This window comes from Solea solea, chromosome 5 (assembly GCF_958295425.1).
Source record: "Solea solea chromosome 5, fSolSol10.1, whole genome shotgun sequence".
Lineage (NCBI taxonomy): Eukaryota > Metazoa > Chordata > Actinopteri > Pleuronectiformes > Soleidae > Solea > Solea solea.
This window is the reverse complement of record NC_081138.1, coordinates 14,747,776-14,755,502: the sequence shown is the minus strand read 5'-3', so window position 1 is coordinate 14,755,502 and position 7,727 is coordinate 14,747,776.

Here is a 7,727-nt window from a genome sequence, read left to right as displayed (position 1 = left end):
AAAGAGTTACACACTGGAGCTTTAACAAAGGTGCCCTCAGTCTTGATAAGGCAGCTTTAGGTCCCTACACAAGCAGCAGAAAGTTTCACTGTTAAGTCTTAAAAGAACTCCTAGTGCTGTTTTGATTGGACAACTGATACAGGCTATTAGACACCAACCTTAGGGTTGTGTACATGTATTGTTAGTTGAACCGTATAATTAAAGCAGGGAGTGAAGTAAACAGTGCTAATGTAGTTAGGTTTTAGCCAGGTGTATCAAATTAGTCGAGCGTCCACACACTATCTGTGGATAATCAGCTTTGTTGAGTGCATATTCTAATATTAGTGGAAAAAGGTATAGAAGAACTTCATCAAATGGAACTGTGAAGAGAATATGTTTAAAACAGAGACACCATTTTGTATTTTTAGAGGTAGTCTTAAAGAAATGTATATGAAATTTCCCATAGTTCTTAACTACTTAAATAGTAAGTAAACCTTTAAGCCACTTTTTTTCAGGTGGAGTGGGTGAATGGGTTTCTAGTAATATTATTTGTTGATCCAGTTGCAAACGTGAAGTATTGAAATTATACATATTGTGATAATAATATGGATATTAATCTGCCTCTCTCTGGTCAAACACCAGCTACTGCATTCAAATTTTGCCATTTGTTATTTTATGCTTGCATCACTGGTACACTCTATTGCGTAGGTGTTGATGTACAAGGTTCAGTGACTATTTTTGCCCTTTGAGAAGTTGCATTTCATTTCTGTCTTATTTTTACAATGTTTAATTAGTTAATAGTTTAAATGTACAAAACGACAATGAATAAAAGGAGATAAAAACAATAGTGACCAATGGAAATTAAATGAGACAGTGATACACATATATAAAATGCCTTTCTCAGTACAATACAATGACATAAAATGTTCATCATTCATGAACTCATTAACCCTGCAATGAGCTGTTACTGCAATGATGTCATGATGACTGCAGCCACATTTATTATTCAGCTTAGTGTGAAATAAACAGCAGGGCGATGGTGCACTTGAATGCAACACCTGAGGGCATTTTTCATATAAGCCGTGGGTCGCAAACTCCAATGAGCATCTAGTCTGGTCAGGAGGGGAACAATATGATCTTAAAATTACTACTACTGGTTTTCCAACAGAATTTCAAATTAAAAGTGATTATAAATGACATTTAGATCACAATAAAACAAGACATATTTACGATGCGAAATTCCCAAACAGACAGAAATAAAATTGAATTAAAAAAAAATCACATGTGGACAACTGTAATTAAAACTTAATTTTGAGTTAAACATTCAAAATAATTATGTATTATTAAATAATGTATTATTTAAAAGATAATATTATTTATGTCAATTGCTAACAAATGTTTTGTATTATACTCTGTCTATATTCTATCTCTTCTTCATCAGCTTTGCTTATGCTCTGGTGTCTGCTGCAGGTTAAGCAGTTGCAGCAGTGTGAGCAGCCGACTTTAGTTTCAGTTTCAGTTTTGAGAAACATTTATACCACATTTTCCTACTCTGCATCTTATTGGCAGACTCTGATAAGGGACATATAAATCAGAAGTGCAGTTGGGCGCACACGTGTGCTGTGTTTACAAGGAAGAGGAGGTTGTGGGCCAGTTTTTAGTAGAACTTGATCTTAAGTTGCGGGCTGCTGGAATTGATCGGGGGGCTACATGTGGTCAGCAAGCTGCGAGTTTAAAACCTCTGGTATAAGCCTTTGCATAGGAATGAAACAAGTGTGTGTGTGTGTGTGTGTGTGTGTGTGTGTGTGTGTGTGAGACAGGCCTGACTGCTGTCTGATCAGCTCTCTGTCCAGTTGATCTGGGATCTTACTGGTCAATGATCTTCTCCACCACCCCCTCCTCTCACCCCACTCCTTCTGTCCTCCTCCTTCTCTCCCATTTTTCTCCCTCCCCTGTATTTCGCTCTCCTACCCTGCAGCCACCTGTCCTTCTCTCTTCATTGCAGACTAATTAGGGGGCAGAGGAAAGGGCAGTACAAAGACCTGGTCTGGCCCACCCACTGACCTCAGTCCACCCTTTTCTGAGCCTTCATTTCTTGTCATTAGCCCTGTCTCTGTCTTTTGATTATGGTCAAGAACGCTTGGACACAAAAGAGGCTAATCATGGGATACAACTGACTGGGATGTGTCCCTCAGCTTCAAGACTGTCCCCTTCCCGTCCCACCCTGCCCACTTCTTTCATTTGTCTTTGGTCTACTGCTCCAGAACTGAGCCTCTAATCTGTTTGCTGGTCAGCGAGGCACACAGTCTGTCTCACTGAGTTTCTGTCTCTAATTCTTTAGCTGTCATTAGGAGTGTCTCACACTTTGTTTTGTTTTGTTCATTCAGGTACATGGACACTGAAATTAGAAAACATAACTCCATGTATGTGACACAATCAAATTAAACTCTTCATTCTTCTTTTGGCTCATTTGAATTAAATATCTAATCCTGACACAGAAATAACATTTACCCAGAAACATAATGCCTCATTATTCACAGTAATAGTCTAAAAGTGAATTTCTATTGCCTACTTTACGCTGTGGACACAGCCATCAAATATGAAATATATTTGTTTGCATAATGGATTATTTACTGAACGTATTATGTCCCGGAGCAGTAATACAAAACCCGATATTGTAAACAGTACTCCAGTCTTCACCGTTATGAATCTCACGCTCTCTTGTAAGGACACTTTTAATTGTGACTGTAGAGTAAAAATGTGCGTATCTATGCCCGTACGCCCGTATCTATGTTAGTGTTTTCAATTAGCGCTTTATAAAAGCACCATGACACATGTCGTAATAATGAAAGTAAATACTAATTGAGGAAATACATTTGCATGACATGTTTGACTCAAACATTCACTCGTCCACTGAAGAGATGAAGAGTGACAGAGGAAAATATCAGATATGTGCAGAATAAATGTACACAATGAACCATGACACATTGTTTGTTGGTTCTCAATGTATGGTTCATGTACTGTATGTATGTAATGTTCACAGTGCTCTGCCAAGGAGGTTACTGTATGTGTTTCTGTACGCCATGAGACAACAAACACGAGCACTGTTACATCTCAGCCGAACTGAACGCATGCTTATATCCACTGACAGTGATGAGGTTGACTTCTTATGTACCAACATTTTATATTGAACGACAACACAATTTAGATATTAGGTGAAACAGAGGAAGTTTGATACTGTCGGTACCGTATTAAAGTATTAAAGCCCCAAATTCAGTCAATTCCACAAAAGTGTCACAGTCCAAGGAAATCAAAACTGTCAAAATCTGGATAATGAAGGAAAAAATGAATATGATTCTCCAAACAGAGGTCAGTATTCTATAGTGCCAGAGTGAAATTGACTCTTTATTGATTTATCTGTTGGACAGACTTGTAAAAAAAAACATGTGTCTGCTACAAGGCACACAATCCACACACACACACACACACACACTTTTGTTAAGTAAACACTTCCATAATTGTTCCTGCACACAAAGAAACGTGTCCTGTCATGAAATCACAGTTCAATCAGTAGTTGATTGCGTCGGTGGAATCCAGCCAATTGAAACCCAAGGATTGTGCCGCATGCCAACATGTCATTCTTCTGGCTTTCTGCTGCACGACGAAACCTCTGGGGCAGTTGCCATGATGAACAGAAAGCTGCTCAGACGAAATTTTGGGGGGGGAAAGTCTCTCCTGTTTTCATGTGAAATGTGTTAAGACTTGCAGGACAATGGAACAAAGCGCCCACTCTGTAAGACTGTCATACTGTCTGCTTGAAGTTGGCACGGTGAGCTAGAATTATAAAGCATGTCTTTGAACTTTTCGATCTGTTGAAAACAAAGCTTGCTCATTATCCAAAACCCTCGCCAACGTCCAGGTGTTTTGAGGCTTCGTTGGCACTGAATGTCGGGGGGGAAACATGAGAGTTTGGCCTTTGGTATGATGCTGACATGTGGATTGTGAGTGTTTTTTTTGTTATGTCATTTAACTAATCATTCTGGCCATCAAAAGGGTTGAGAGTTGTTGTATTTCAGGTTACTTTCATATGTATTAATCTATTCAATTAGATTAAACTGTGCGCCATCATAGCTGTTTTTTAACTCATGATTTCACTCTATATTGCCATCATTTTTTATAAAGAAAATGCAATCATCCTCCTAAACCAGACCAACTGTCTGATCCACATTATCACTCCTGCAAAACCAGTTGTGTGTTGGAGCAGCGCTCCTGCAGGGTGAAACAATCCTCCAAGCAGGTAAGTATGTCAGCAATGCAAACAGATCCTATAGGCCTGTTAAAGTGGGTGGCGTTAAACTCACACATTGCACTCTGAAGTCTGCCAGCACTTTAGACAAACTAGTCTGTTAATTCCCAGAGGTTACATAGGTCATCACAGCAAGCTTGTATCATAAAGAGCCCAAAACAGTCCAGATTGTTGTTTTTTCCTCTGTTGCAGTTAGACTTTGAAGTCGTGTAATGATTTATTTTCCCAAAACACATGCACGAGCTGAATCTTCGCTGTGACAAAATGCTGAATAATGAATTTAAATATCTTTAAATAGCTTTTTTAGAGGTGTACCAACATGAGGGATTTTTCACCTTGTGATCGATAAAGGAGTTGATTATTAAGCAATGATATTTCTTACACAATGACAATAAAGAACATTTGATAACTCAATAGTGCCATTCTCATGATCTTAACTAAAGGAATGCAACACAGAGGAGCAGAAAGACCCGGAACACACAGAAAATGCAATCTTTCACACTCGTGTGCATAATTCATCTGTGTGCTTCCATCAATGTGTTGTTTGTCTTTGACTCATCCTTGTATTAACATTTAGAGAAATGATGCCATGGATTTGTTCTTGTCATGTAGGATGCTGACTGATGTTCTTCTTCTGTTGGTTTCCTCGTCCTCCTCCTGGATGCCCTGGATTAGAGCAGACCTCCCTGCCGCCGCTCACACACAGACCTGCTTCTTCTCAACTTCTCAATCTCAGTTCTCACCCCCGGTGCTCACAGCGCTTGTGTGAAGAGATGCAGTGGTTTATATGGGCAAGTTTGAGCATGTGTGTGTGTGTGTGTGTGTGTGTGTGGATGGGGGGACTCATGCATTGGCTTTTGAGATTAAGCAGGAATGTTTTAGGGATCACTGTTTCAGATTTCACCTCAGTTTTAGAGGTAGCAGAGGAGGGATGGGACCTTGAGAGAGAGACGGAGAGTTTAAAGAAAGGTGGAGAATGTGGGTACATGAGGATTGTGGGAGTCGGGGGTGGGGTGGGGTTGTTTCAGGGTAAATCATACCTTTCGGAGAATAACTTGATCCCTCGGCTTGGCTGGCTGTTCTTGACTGTGTCTTGTTCTGTCCGTCTCCGAACAATGCAGATGGAGTAACGTTTCACGTCGGAGGGGAACGCTGATTGTCCAGACAGGTAGTCACTGCCCCTCCCTCGTCCTCCTCACTTCCTCCATTTATTTCTCCCCCTCTCTGTCTTGCGCGCACACACACACACACACACAAACAACAACAACAACACACCAGCTTCCCCTCTGTCCCGTCTGCTTCGTAGGTCCTCTTTGTGTCCTCCCCCCCTCGTCTCCTGTTGATTCAGTGGACAGGTATAGTTCCCTCTGACCCCACTGCCACCACCTCCACTCACTCCCATCCCCTCTTTCTTTTTCTTTTTTTTTTAACAAAGTCCCATGTGCATTCCTCTGCAGAGACTCAGTATTAAGTGCAAGCATGACCCCCCCTTTAAACACTCCATTCATTACACACTGCTCGCTCTGTTCCTGTGCTACAGATAATCTGACCTTTTTACAAGTATCTTCAGTGAACTATACACCATTGCTTTGCTTTGTTTTTTTCAAAATTAAAACTGCCATGTTCAGACTTATGGATAACAAAGCTGAGACGCAATTTTAAGCTGCGATGCCAATTTAAACTGAGGCACACATGGTATTTACATGCAACATTCCGGCGTGATGCATTATCCCTTTGCTTGTTACTTTGCCCTTGTATTCTTATATATATAGTTTTTGTTCTATCAAATCACATAAAATAACAATAACAACGTATTTGATATTGGGCACTTAAGGTGGATCTAATAATTTTTCCAAAATGCCTGACGTAACCAGTATGACTTTCCTGAGCTTCATAAAACTCCTTCCCTTTTATGTCATGCATCAGAAATCAAATTAGATCCTCAAATGAAATGAGTCTTTCAAGTTTACAGCAACAAATACATTTTCCTATTTTCTAATCCCCTGTTTTTTTCTCCCCTCAAATGTACAGAAAGTCCATTAGTACCATTTATCATTAACCTCCCTGTGTGTAAGTTGTGGGTCCACGTGGCCGTGTTAGTTTTTCTCCCTGTGAAAACACAATCATTTCCCAGCGCTAAGAGCCCTTAATGGACTGGAATGGGCACTCTGAGGCTCATTAGCATTAGCCAGCTTCCTACTCTCCGTTAATGGAGAAATGCTCTTTATATTTATAATGCTTTTACAGAGCGGCACGATCAATATCATAATCTACATGATTGTGGAATATGAAGTAAGGTTTTTTGTGTGCATTAGGGAGAAAGTATTGGTTTGAGTTGCAAAACAAGAAAACACTTTGATCAGGGTGTGGTTGCAGTTTAGAGTGGATATATGAATCCAAATGCAATAACAATAAAAAGATTCTGTTTATGTAACTGAAGAACATATTAATGGCTGGGGGAAAAAAAAGTTTCCTCCGAATCTCAAAACTTTTGAGGTGTTCTGATGTTTTCCTAATTCATTTTTTATTCAAACTACTGGAAACTACTTAAACCAAGATCAAATAAATAAAGGTTGACATACAGTACAGTCTGCACAGTGTCACAAACATCAGGGCAGCTTTTTCTTTTTGCTCTGCAGAACCAGCCTGCTGCAAGTCTTCTCTCCACATTTCTGTGAGTGATGTTAAGACACTGTGTGGATAAGATAAGCAAGTGGGCACTGTTCTTGCTCTAAAGGCCGGGGGGCTTCCCCGGCACCTCTTCTTCCTGTGTGTGTGTGTGTGTGTGTGTATTTGTCACCTCTTTAAGACCTTTCCTGGCAGACACACTGATCTCGGTCATCAAAACCTGGACTTAATGAGGCAGAAGCTCATTTTTGAAGAACTGGTTAAGTTAAGGGATACCATTTTAACTATGGTTAGCTTAAGGTTAAGGTTAGACATGAGCTGGTTATGGTTAAGTTTAGAGATAATGTGTTGTTTAAGCGGTCCAAATGAATTCAAATCAGTGCAGTATTCAATAAGAATAGCTGTGCAAACCTGGGTGTGTGTCAATGAGATGTGTTTTATGTTCCTATGTGGAGGCTGAGTGACAGAGACAAGTCCTGCTGTATCGCTGGAGTTGAGATGTCTGAGCCTGGAGGACTGTGTCACTCATTAGGAATCCCATCACCAGCACTGATGGTGTGTAGGTCTTAAGGACACGCGCCGCGCACTCACATGTAACTTTGGAGGACACACTTGTGTCATGTATTTTAAACTGGCACTTGCTATATAACGTCGGTGTGAGGAGCACGTGAAGGAAATCAAACACACTCACTCACTCACACTGAATGTACTCAGAAACCAGGAAGCTGTAAAAACCCTCAACAGTCATGGTGGTCCACTGGGATCTGTCTCCTTCAGGGCCTGGCTTTACAGTAATGGACCACAGGAAGGACAG